The sequence below is a fragment of the Cynara cardunculus genome (assembly GCF_001531365.2).
Source record: "Cynara cardunculus var. scolymus isolate 2C chromosome LG 17, CcrdV1, whole genome shotgun sequence".
In the NCBI taxonomy this organism is placed as follows: Eukaryota; Viridiplantae; Streptophyta; class Magnoliopsida; order Asterales; family Asteraceae; genus Cynara; species Cynara cardunculus.
Genome location: NC_037544.1, coordinates 27,994,855 through 28,007,024, shown reverse-complemented (window position 1 = coordinate 28,007,024; position 12,170 = coordinate 27,994,855).

Below are 12,170 nucleotides of genomic sequence, written 5' to 3'. Positions count from 1 at the left end.
TGTGTTGTTGCACCACCAATTGTTGGAAAATTTGTAGGCGGGTGGTGTTGTCCCTCGATTGGGCCTCGAGGGACGCAAGGGATTGCTGAATCAATGTAAGGTCGATCGATAGAGGGGATTCATCAATCCTTGCCAAGCTGAGTTTAAGGTCATCCAAGGACGCTGAATCGAGTCCGTAAAGGCCTGGAACTCGGCCTTTGTGACCAACTCTGCAATGGGGGTAACCCCTATAGCAACGGATGCTGTAGGTTGAGCCTCAGTTCCAGAGGCGCCTTCAACATTGCCTTGTGTGAATGTAGGCAAGGAAGGACTTCCATCATGTCCTTGATAGCCCTCAAGTGAGGAGCTATCTCTTGATGTTGCGACATTAGCTTCTTCTTCATCGGATTGAGAGTCAGATGAAGGGAAGTAGATGCGTGTTCTCTTCGCTAGATCAAGTATCGAAGGGGATGTGCAGGACCAGAAGATCGCTCTGAACAATCGATAGGAATATCAAAGTCATAAGCAACACATGCTTCTGTGTGTGTGGGTAGTGGCGAGCTATGAGGCGAAGTAGCTTTTATTTCTTCATCACCCCCTGTTGGGAGAGAGGTAATGGATGGTGTGGTTCCTCAGTTTGATCATCTCTAGAGGCCCGAAGAGTGGCCTATGGATGGCTAGCTTGGGCAAGGTTTGGAGTGGGCCATCCTTGTTCAATACCCCTTTGGCCTTGATCGTCAGGGGTAGTAGATGTGGTTGCCCTTGGGGGGTGATGGGATAGATGTGCGGCCGAGGGATGCTGGAGGAGTGTCATCATCATCATCTTCATCATCCGATGAAGATGACTCCTCTTGCGATCCCTCGCTTGTATCGAGGGACGGCTCTATGTGCTTCGGGGTAGCTGGACTTGGTTGTTGGGCCGGCGTGGAGCTCTCATATGCCCTACGGCATGCAGATGTCTTGGGGATGATGCTGAGCATTGCCCATGAATGGGGCCTTTCAGCGGGATAGCCATCCTTCGAGATGGTTGGGCGATGGCCGTTCATAAGGTACTGAGGGGTGAACGGTTCTTCGCTTGGCAAGTTGTCCCTTCTCATCACATCCCTTATGAAGAGCGCAAGGAAACGCGGGAAGAGCACCGATGAAAGTGGCTTTCCTGCAGCCACTAACTCGTTCTTCTTGATGACAGCGTCATGTATCTCATTGTAGATCAGCAAGGCGTAGTCCAAGGGAAGGTTGAAGAACAGACCATACATGATGGTAATTATGTTGATGTTCCCTTGGTCCATGCTACCGAGTTTGCACGTGAGGGCTCGATTGAGGATCGAGAAGACCATGTTCCATATAGGGAGCCGAAACTGCCTCTTGAAATCTGAGGCATTGCGTAGGTCCCCGTTGTAGCCCAACATCTTGATGAAGCGTAAGATGTCAAAACTTGTAGGCGGCTCGACGTAGTAGTCAATCCCGAGCTCCTGACTTGTTGGAATGAACAGGATCTTAGAGATTTTGGCGCGGGAAATCTTCACACGGAACACACCATGCCGTTTGGGACGTCGATGTCCCCTATAATCCTGCGGTTTTTCGGGTAAAACTCGCATGTTTGCCAGTACTGCTGGACATATTTGACCGGCACCCCGTTGTCAGAGAGAGTGAGTGCCGATTGCAGAATACAGTTTTGGAAGAATTCGATCATTATAGCAAACTTGTCCTCGTAAAGGTTGGTGCAAAGGTCAATCGAGTGATTGTTCGGCTTGATTGGCAGGAAGACAATGGCACAGTTGTCGGCGCCAGTCAACTGCACGTGACTGTCATTGTTGTTGTGGGATTCGTGGGAAGCAAATGACTCCATTTTTGTAGAGTATGAAGTTGCAGGTTCGTCTATTTTCTTAAGGTTCTTGAGAGAGTATGTGCACGTAAAGAATGAAATGGTGGGGACGAAGGGTATTTATAGTGGAGGAATGGGAAAGGTTGGGTTAAGAAAAATGATTATGTTAATGGTGAAAAGAAGGTAAAGATGGGTTTTGTGAGACGTTTGGTGAAAAGGTGACTGTGATGGTGATCGTGAGCCGTAAAGTCTGCTCACGATCATAAATGTGCAGGTGGAGATGGACACGTGTCTAATGAGGGTGGAGTCTTTTGAGAAATGAAGGGTTTCTAGGGAACACCCTTTTTGAAATTGTCAGGCACGTGTGGGCAGGTAAAAGACTTTTGATGTATATGAAAATATTTTTAAAATAATTACTCTAAAGGATAAACCTTAAGAATAAATATCTAAATAAAATTTATAATTAAAAAAATTCCACCTTTATTGTAATAAAAACAATTTTCAATGAAATATGAGTTTTGATGGGAAAACAGGTCATGTCAATGGAACCAGAGGGGCTCTGGTTGATCATGACAATGATTTGGGGGAACCAGAGGGGTTATGGAGATGTGCAGTTCATCGCACCTATGGACGTTCATCGCACCTCTGGTTGTATTGGGCACTTAGTCTTTTTGTTTGAGAGTCTTCCATCGGCCTTCTGCTCTTTCACAATTGTTGTATTTTTCATTACTTTTACAGTTATGAGTGATGGGGTCTAACAAAGTTCTTTTCTGATCTCATGGTCTATCATTTCACTTTAAAGATCATCGTCCAACTAATATCTTAGATAATCAAGATGTTCTATAAGACGAAGACCAAACTCAGACACTTTCTGAAAGTTGTGTTCGCCTTCATAGTCAAGAAATATAAATCCAAACTCAAGCTTTATATGCATAGTATTGGGTATGTAAGGACCCTTCATTGGCAAAGAGAGGCTCAACATAGAGATGTTTAGCTTCTTCGAATCCTTTAGGACTTCCTCCAGGGAGAACTTTGTTTCATGTTCGTTCCTCAGAGTTGGTCCATCGTTAGGATCTGAATGTTTTCTTCTACCACCTTTCTTCAATATCGGCTTTGAAGGCACATCAACGAATTTGGACATCTTTTTGATAAGCTCGCTAAGTATGTCTTCAATTATTGGCTTGTGCCTTGACTTTGAGTGCTGAATGGCTTGGCGGATTTCCAGCCATTCACTGCAGCCGTATTGTCCAAGGTATGAAGGATAACAACTTCAAAGTTGTCTCTCGTGATGACAATGGAGATGAGAAGTCATCCATCTTTCATTCGTTCATTGATTGTGACGCTTGAGATGCGGTGAGAACATATTCTCTTATTAATACGACATTCGCTTCATTTCATGTCTCGGTCGTTCAACTTCCTTGCCTTTTCACGTTCAACTTCTGCAATTGAAGGCAACTTAGTTTGGGCCTCGACAGTGTTCACCTTCTTTTTAGACGATTTCTTTGGAAGAAGTTGAGTAGCAAGAGACTTGGCCAGCTTTAGGCTGTCCTCAATATGTTGTCATTGAATTCTGAGTTCTTCCTCGGCCTTGGGTGCTTCAAGTCTTTCAGCTTTAGTAAGGAAGTCAAACTCACCACAACTAGAGGTACGAAGAGGAATTTTTACTCTAGTTTGGTGAGTGACTCCTTAAGCTGAGTCATCTGTTGGTCTCTACGAACACTAGAAGTTGGGTTTTCAGGTACCCATTTCTCTAGACGACCACATGTAGTAGAAGGGATAGAAGAAGAGAGTTGACATAAGGAAGTGATTATTGCAAACCTGGAGGATTCAGTATCTTGAGGTACGACAGGTTTGAAGAGAACTTTGAGATTTCCTTCTTCAGCAACATCTTTGTCTTTTGAGGAGGTGTTCTGGTTCTTTGTGGAAGTCTCTTTCTCTTTTTCTTTCTCTTTCTCCCCATGGGATGAAGAATCCTTGAGAAAGACTCCTTTCAGAGCACTGGCAGATTTATGGTACTGAATCGTGAAGTCGTCGTCTTCATCATCATCACCACCAAGATCTTTTCCAGCGTCAGGAAGGGATGAAGAGTCATCGTCATCTTCGTCGTCATCATCTTCATCTTCATTTTCCTCATCACCAACATCAGCTGCATGGGTGATAGGAAGGTCTTCATCATGAGCTTCAGTATCAGCTCTGACGGCATCATCAACAACCTCAGCTTCAGCTTCATGGGTAGTGATGGCATCATCAACAACCTCAGCTTCANGGCATCATCAACAACCTCAGCTTCAGCTTCATGGGTAGTGATGGCATCATCAACAACCTCAGCTTCATTAGCTTCATCTCTTTGAGCATCAGCTTCAGCTAGTGTTGTAGGGACAACAACAGTAGCCAAGTCTTTTTCCCCCTCTTTGTCATCAACATGACGAGAGAAGAGGTTATCAAGACTCAGGGCTATTATGTCCATTCGCTGTTCAAGCATGGTCAGCGATCTAGCTTAAAGAAGACCAACTTCGAGAGCCTGATCCAGCGATAGGCGATCCATTGCTGTGAAGGAGGGTGTAAGAATTGGTACTGGACGTTGAAGAAGTTCCAGTGTCTGCTGCAACAACTCATCATGCTTGGCAAGCTGAGCATTCTCTTCATCGACTTTGCTGTTGAGAGTAGAGATATCCTTAGCGTATACGCATCGTCTTGCACCGCAGAAAGTCGTTCCTTCACGTCATTGACGTCATCTTTGAAAGCTGAGAGGTTAGAGGAAACGTCATCCCTGAGAGGCATGCATTTTTGGACTTGATCCATTTGAATTAAGACAGTCTCTATGGCCAGGAGAATCAGGTTCACATCATCACCCATGTTATAATCTTCTTCCATGGCTGGCGTTCCTTCATCGCAAGGACCTGAAAAAGAAGATGCTTAAGCATAAGATAGCTCGGAGTTAGAAGAAATGAAAGGGTAGGTTGGAAGATTATCTGAGGGTTCATCAGCACCATCTGAAGGATTGATGTTGGTTCTGTCTAGGTTGCCTTCATGAGGATAGGCTTCTATTAACTGAGGTGTTTCGAAAGGAGTAACCTTAGGTCCTGTGGTGAGTGCTTCATCATCAACGAGGACAATCACTGATGAGTCACGAGCACGTGTCGAGACCAAAGAAGGAGGAGAAGAGAAGATGGTTGAGAGTGGTGGAAGGGGGTGTTCAGCAGTGGCTATGCTAATATTTACACCTTCAGTTACTTGGGTCAATGAGGTGGTTGGGAGAGGAGCCACATATACGACAGTGACTGCAGAAATCACTGAAGAGCTTGGAGGAGATAAACCTGAAGGTGTCTCGGGGTTAAGGCTGGCTTCAATAGCTGGAACCTTTTGAGAGGTAACATCCAGAGATGTGGTCATCCCCTTTTTGGCTTTCTTGGCCCTCGATGAAGAACCAAGAGTGGTTTGAGAGGAGGATCTTTAGAAGAGAGGGTGGTGGCACTTGGGATAGACTCTGGGGGGTTTGCCTTAGCCTTGACCACCTGAGCAAGGGAAGAAAGACATACCATCACAGTTGGAGAAGTTGAAGAAATATATGCAGGCATAGTCACAATGGATGAGAGTACAACATCTTCAGCTTTCAGCTTATGATACAAGATTTTGGATCCAAGCTTGTAAATGGGTAGGTTGCCTTTCATGGAGTACTTGTTGCTAAATATTTTAACAAACACCATTGATAAGAATCTGGTGTAAGGTACTACCTTCTTCCTCTGGCGCTTGTTCAGCTTCAGCACCATGTCTTCAAAGATCACGCATGCAAAGTTGATTGGCCTTTGGCGAATGATGGAAACGCCAATATTTAACGCAACTCTGGACGATTAATCTTGTCCACCATTTTTTCCTTCCATACACTGGATGAAATGGGAAAATAAAAACTGTCATACCGTTGACATGCAGTTCTTCTCAATTTTTGAAAGCGACTTGAGGGGATCGCTGAAATCCTTCTTTGTTGTCCAGGCATAGCCAATATCATTCAAGTAGGAGATGATATATTTAGTGGAAGGTTCACTGTCATAGGGACCATTTGGTAGATGGAGAGCGGTCCTCAGTGTGCAACGCTGAAACTGACAGTCATCCTGTTAAAGGTGAAGGAGATGGGAGATAGCGAAAGAGATTCCAGTCTTGTCAGTCTCTTGAAGTACTTCAGCAGTAAGCCAAAATTGTTGAAGAACTTCCATCACCATGACAGGTCCATGGGAGATAGCGAAAGAGATAGGAGAGTTCTTGAGGAATGTAGCAGCTTCCTCGTACTAAGATTTGTTGGCCAAAATGTTTAACAGCACCACATGATTGTTGGGCTTGAAAGACACATTGTCAATCGAGAAGTTAACATTCTTGGCAGACATTTCTATTATAAATAAGAGAAAATAAGGAAGAACATATTTGTTAGAAATCCAAGATACAGATGTAAACTGTTATGTTTTGAACGATAAAATTTCTTTTGAAAAATCCACAAAGAAAATATTAGGTTTTTTCAAGATGAGTAAGTGTATAGACACTTTAGATTATAACCAAGTATAAGAATGTGTTAATAATATTTATGTTAGTTGTTTAAGAGAACAAGATCTTAAATAACCTAACGCAAGTTTCTTAGAAGAAGAACATATCAAAAAGAAAGAAGTGTTATCAACCTATGAGTCTTAGAAGAAGAAGAAGAAGGTTGAAGGGTTTTGAGAGTTCTTTAGTTCTTGCTTGCAAAAGATTTTGAGGCAGAGGTTTGACAAAAGTATTTGAAAGTGTAAAACAAAAATGAGAGGAGAAGTCTCATATTTATAGGTAGGAGGAGAGAGAAATGGAAAGAGGAGAGAGGAAAATACGACTTAAAAGTTGTGCAACGGTGAAAAAAATAGCACGTTCTCATCCACGATTAGATGGAATTTTGAGGGTTCGCGTGTGTCAGAACGGTACACGTGTCTAAAAAAATCGTATCTTTTAAAATAAAAATGACGTCATAAGACGTTTCATTTTCCTTTTAAACAAAAAGTATAAGATATTAAAAAAAAACATCATACTTAAGAATATGAAAAGTTTTAAAAAAGGTTCAATGATAAGAAGAATCACTGAAAAAAGTAAATCTTTTCTAAACATTGATCACTGAAAGAAAAAAGCTTCAACGATCGTTTTTTTTATTTAAGAAAAGAAAAATATATCTTAGAGTGATATATTTGCTTAAATGGTTCAGTGATGAAAGATTAACTGAAACAAAATTTTAAAACATTTTCATCACTGAGTATGAAAAGCTTCAATGATGGTTTTGTTTTAAGAAAAAAAATATATATATCTTAGAAAGATATATTTGCTTAGTGAATAAAAAAACACTGAAACAATTTGTAGAACATTTTGATCACTGAGTAAGAAAATATTTAGTGATAGTTTTAAGTTTTGAAAAGAGAGAGAGAGAGAGAGAGAGAGAGAGAAAAGTATATATACCTTAGAAAGAGAAGATATATTTACTCAAGAGTTCAGTGATAGAATAAGAACACTGAATCATTTCACTTACTGAGTAATGCTTATAGCTGAAGGAATTTAATCCTTAGCGTTTAGCATTCCAAGTTCGCTGATCAAGATGTTAAATCTTGTCTTATCAAGAGGCTTTGTAAAAAGGTCAGCAAGTTGGTAATCAGTTGGAATAAAGTGAAGTTCAATATTACCATTCATAACATGATCTCTGATAAAATGACATCGGATCTCAATATGTTTGGTCTTGGAGTGAAGAACATGATTGTTTGCAATAGCAATAGCACTGTTGCTATCGCAATAGATAGAAATTTGGAAAATTGAAGATCATAGTCGTTGAGCTGGTTTTTCATCCAAAGGACTTAGGCACAACAGCTTCCGACGGCAACATATACTTCAGTAGTTGATGTGGACACATAATTTTGCTTTTTACTTGTCCAGCTTACCAATTTTCCACCTAGAAGCTGACAGCCTCCACTAGTTCTTTTCTATCAATTTTACATCCTGTAAAATCACTATCCAAATAACCTATTAGGTCAAAACCTGAACCTTTAAGGGTACCAGAGACCCAAGTTAGGAGTTCCCTTGACGTATCTGAATATGCGTTTTATAGCAATCAGATGGGATTCCTTAGGTTCAGATTGAGATCATGCACAAAGACAAGTAGAATACATGATATCTGGTCGACTTGTTGTGAGATAGAGAAGAGAGCCGATCATTCCTCTATAAGCAGTAATGTTTACAGGCCTTCCGTTTGGATCCTTGTTTAGAGAGAGAGAGAGAGAGAGAGGAGGAGCCATCAGAGTTTTCATAGATGAGTTGTTGGATAGATCAAACTTTTTCAGCATATCTCTGACATTCTTACTTTGGCTGATAAAAATACCTTTATCTGATTGCTTGATCTGGAGACCTAAAAAATAGGTTAGTTCTCCCATCATACTCATCTGATATTATTTCTTCATGCGATCAACTAACCGAAAACACAAAGAGGGATTAGTGAAACCAAATATAATATCATCGACATAAATTTGGACTAGAATGATATGACCTTTAACTTTCCTAAGAAATAAGGTCTGGTCAATATTTCCATGGACAAATTTCTCAGAGATGAAAAATGAGGAGAGGGTATCATACCAGGCTCGAGGGGCATATTTTAACACGTAAAGAGCTTTATCCAATCGGTAGACATGATTTGGATACTTAGGGTCAAGAAACCATGGAGGTTATTCAACATAAACTTCCTCTTGAAGTTTTCCATCAAGGAAAGCACTCTTTACATCCATTTGGTAGACTTTAAAGTCTTTATGGGTAGCAAAGGCTAGGTTTGAATAGCTTCGAGTCTAGCCAATGGTGAGAAGGTTTCGTCATAATTGATTCCTTCTTCTTGTCTATAACCCTGAGCAACAAGGCGAGCCTGGTTACGGGTTACCACACCTTGTTCATCTAACTTACTGCGATAAACCTATTTGGTGTCTATCACAGTTTTGTCAAATAGACGTGGGACAAGGTACTAGACTTTGTTCCTATCAAACTCAATGAGCTCCTCTTGCATGGCAATGACCCAACTAGGGTCTGAGATAGCATTATTGATTTTCTTGGGTTTAACTATAGAAAGGAAGTTGACAAAGAGACAGATATTACCTAGACCACGTCGTGTCTGAATATATGCACTTGGATCACCAAGAATTTAATGAATGTCCATCACTGAGTTGGTAGAGGATTGTCATCTGAGCATTGATATTCAGGAACAGAGGATGAGGCTTCAGCTGCAGATTCTTCAGATATGCGTAGAATTGCTAAAGGAGCCTCAATGAGAGATTCAGCGACTGATAGAGGTTCAGATGCTGAAGGCATTTCATTCACTGATTGATCAGTGTTTAAAGTAGATGGAGGAATGCAACAAAGTGGCACTGCAACGATCTCGGAGAAGATTCACTTTGGTTATTAGTTGCAACTAGAATGATAAGTGGATCATCATCAGCTTCTAGAGTATCAGCATTGGGTTGATTGCTGAAGGAAGCTTCAGGTTGTCCAACATGAGAAAACATCCAGTTTTCTAATTCTTCATCATCATTAAGGATGAGTTTAGAATTAGCTGATTGAGATTCATCAAAGGTGAATGAATAGTTTCTTCTATGGTATGTCGACGTTTGTTGAATACTCTGAAGGCTTTGGATACTAAAGAATATCCAAGAAAGATTTCTTCATCAGCTTTGAGATCGAACTTTCCTAGTTGGTCACGATTGTTGAGAACGAAACACGTGCAACCAAATATATGAAGAAAGCTGAGAGAAGGCCTTTTGCTATGGAAGAGTTCGTAAACTGTCTTCTTGAATCTCTTAACGATTAGCGACCGATTTTGAGTGAAACAAGCAGTATTGACAGCTTCAGCCCATAAATGAGTAGGAAGATGAGATTCGCTGAGAATTCATTGAGCAACCTTAATGATTGTTCGATTTCTCCTTTCAGCGACCCCATTTTGTTGTGGAGTTCTCATAGAAGAAAAGTTGTGAGAGATTAAAGAAGCTATCCATAGTACTGTCCATGTCACTTCTGATAGATCGTACTTTAATATTGTTAAGTACTTCTATCCTTTTGATGAATGAGATAATTTCTTCAGGTGCTTCACTTTTAGATCTAAGAAAGAAGACCCAAGTCTACCTAGAGTACTCATTAACAATGACGAGTGAATATTTCTTTCCAGCTATGGATTGTACGTTGACAGGATCAAAGAGATCCATGTGCAATAGCTGAAGTGGAGAGGTCACTGAAGAGATTTGCTTAGACTTGAAGCTAGCTCTTCTCTGTTTTTCTTTTTCACACGTCAAGAAAAGGGATTCTTTTGTAAAGGTGTGTTGAGGAAGACCACTGACGAGACCATTTTGAGACAGCTTACTGAGTGTCTTGAAGTTGAGATGAAAAAGTCGTTTGTGCCATAGCCAGTTGATATCTGACGAAGCTTTTGAAAGAAAACTGTTGTTCTCAGTAAGAGGAGAATCCATGTTGATATATATACATTCTATAGGTGAGAACCGGTTAGAGCAACCTTATCATCCTTGTCAAAGACGTAGCAAGAATTCTTAGAAAATATTACTGTAAAATCTTTATCACACAGCTGAGTGATGCTAAGAAGATTGTGCTTCAGTCCTTCACCATATGCAACACGTTTGAAAGTAGTTGCACCATTGGTTAATACACGAAAATCTTTGGTATATCCTTTTCCATTTCCTCCAAAGGTTACGGAAGGGCCTCTTTCATCCTTGTAATCGATAAACAGGGATTATCTCCAGTCAGGGATTATCTCCAGTCATATTTCTTGAGCATCCACTATTGAGATACCAAATGCCTTTGACTTTCTACATACAGATATAGATGAAGTTTGCTTTGGTACCCATTTCTATTTGGGTCAAGTGGTGTTAGAGGCAACATCCACTGAAACTGAAGACTCAATGTCAGCAAAAGACTTCACTGATCCTGAAGAAGAGGCTTCAATGGTATCAGGAACAACAACCTCTGATGCTGAATACTTATAGTAAGTAGTTGTCTTCACTAAGCCTGAAGAAGAGGTTTTAGTGGTTTTCTTCACTTTAGTCATTTTTACAACCTTAGTGGTAGATTTCACCTTGGTAGATTTCTCATCCTTGGCTACTTTCTTTCCCTTGGATGGAGGACCAGCCTTGGCGGCAGAAGGACACTTGCTAGCAATATGTGTAGTTTCACCATAGTTTATACACTTCCTATAGCTGAAACCAGCTTTAGGGCCAGGAATTACCATAGGAACAGAAAAGGGACAAACTCAAAGGATTCCCTTATCATTTGTTCTAGGAGGAACAACTGAGAAATTTAGAGTCCGTAGGTGAAACATTCACCTTGATCTTAGACTTATATTTCTAAGAAGATTTCAGATATCTTGATCCCAGAAGAAGAAGAAGAGAAGGTGCACAAGCTGAAGGAATAAATCTTGATCTATGTGACTTGTTAGCCTTTTTGGGATGAGGTACTTTGATAATGGATTTACCTTTGTCTTCGCGACCTGATTCTCAAAAGAATATACTTAGCAAATATAAGAAATTTTCTGAATAAGATAAAGACAGAAAGATGTTCTTATTGGGTAAGAACTTTAGAATTAGAGAGAAATTCCAACTTGCTTGAAGATAAGCGTATGTGTTCTTTTGTGTGTTGTAGATGTAGTGCATGAGGAGAGCACTCAGCTATTTTATACCCATTGCATTAAATGTAATTCAGAAGGGTTCGAACATGCGCCAAGCTTTTAGAAGAAAGTTTGTCCTTTGTAACAGTGAATAGTACTATTGTCTATTCATGAGCAGACATCCTTTCATGGAATTGGTGGGTACAAGAGTCGACTAGTCGGCTCCATGCAGTACTATCTTCTTGAAAGGGTATGGGTTTGTCCTTTGTGTGTGGAAAGACAAGACAAAAACAATCATGCATGGCAAGCTTCATTTGATCGTTGAATGCTGGAATAACGTTGGAGGTCTCTTCAGCGTTCACTAAGGCTTGTGCAGTCTTCACACATATATTTACCAGGTCGTAATCATACCGCTTCAGATCATGAACGTGCCAGTCACTAATCTTCAATTTCAGTCTTCGACATTCACTAAAGGTTCTTGGGTGTGAATTTTGTCTTCTTGAAGTATCATTGTCGCTATAGGATTACAATGCATGTTTCAGCGATCAGCGAACAGACTCAGTAATGATCGCTGAAACTGAAAAGAAAGAAACATAATACTTTGAAAGGTAAAAGGGATTATCATCAAATCAAGAAGAAGAAGAAGAAGAAGAAGAAGAAGAAGAAGAAGAAGAAGAAGAAGAAGAAGAAGAAGAAGAAGAAGAAGAAGAAGAAGAAGAAGAAGAA